The sequence below is a fragment of the Alosa sapidissima genome, chromosome 16, assembly GCF_018492685.1.
Source record: "Alosa sapidissima isolate fAloSap1 chromosome 16, fAloSap1.pri, whole genome shotgun sequence".
NCBI classification, from domain to species: Eukaryota; Metazoa; Chordata; class Actinopteri; order Clupeiformes; family Clupeidae; genus Alosa; species Alosa sapidissima.
The window spans coordinates 4312774-4314185 of record NC_055972.1 but is presented as its reverse complement, the minus strand read 5'-3'; positions in this window follow the sequence as shown (position 1 = coordinate 4314185).

Genomic DNA, 1412 nt, shown 5'->3' with positions numbered 1-1412 from the left:
AATGCTGTTGCTACTCTCAGTCAAATATCAGAGGGCTTATTTTATTATTTTAGCACTTTATTATTTAATCTTTGGGGCAGCGGTGTAATGTGCAGCTGGAAGCCTGACGCCATCTTTGGGCTCTTTCCACCACAGCATCCAGTGTGACAGGGGCCGGCACCTAGGAGTGTGATGCCTCTTCGCTAAGGTAGCACACAGGGCTTTTACAGTTGTGCTGTCTTTATGCACATTGCTTGAATTGTGTATGTTTACTTTCAGACTTTAATGTTCACAAGTGGATGGGAAGTACAAAGTGAAAGATTAATTCAGTACAATGGCTCTTGGTCTGAAGTGGGTGATTTGGAAAAGGTTGTATTCTCTGGATAGTCATCCACCAGGACACTTCAATAAGTGACTTAAATCTTGGAAATAGTTGGAGCAGAGACAAGGTCTTGTAACATTCTGACCCTGAGGCCCAGTATCACTCTGAGCCCCAGTAACATTCTGAGGCCCAGTAACACTCTGACCCTTAGGCGCAGTAACATTCTGACTCTGAGGCCCAGTAACATTCTGACCCTGAGGCCCAGTATCACTCTGAGCCCCAGTAACATTCTGAGGCCCAGTAACACTCTGACCCTTAGGCGCAGTAACATTCTGACTCTGAGGCCCAGTAACATTCTGACCCTGAGGTCCAGTAACATTCTGAGCCTGATGCCCAGTAACATTCTGACTCTGAGCCCCAGTAACATTCATTCATTCATTCATTCATTCAACCTTTATTTATTCTTGGAGGTTCATTGAGGGTAGTCCTCATTTTCAGTGAGATTACAGTAACAATGAAATTACAAAGGATATAGTATAATAATTGTGGTAAAAAGTATAGGCCTAGGCCTATAAATTAAACAAAATACATAATATGACAACCTACATAACATTATAGAGGAGGAAGGGGGAAATTAAAATGCATATTAATAATATAATAGTAACAATAATAAATAATAAAACATATTTTATGTTTCTGGGTCTGTACGAATATCTAACAGGGGAGCGAGGCATCGAGGCATGTCCCAATCAAATATTTCTGTGAAATGCTGCCTTCTAAGATACTTTCGTTGATGAATTTTGAAGGCAGCATAGACGTATCCTTCATGCTGCCTTCAACGTCCAAAATTCTATTTCATTGTGAGCAGCTATTGCTGCAGTAGAACGTTACGTTATTCTTCTTTCTGGTATCCTGGCAACGGCGCTCTGTGTTGCTATCTTGCTATCTTGCTAGCAGTGTTGTATAAAGTACTAGAAAGCAATACTTGAGTAAAAGTACAAGTATCGCACTAGAAAAAGACTTTGGTAGAAGTGAAAGTTACCTTTTAGAATATTACTTAAGTAAAAGTCTTAAAGTATCTGATATATACTGTACTTAAGTATCAAAAGTA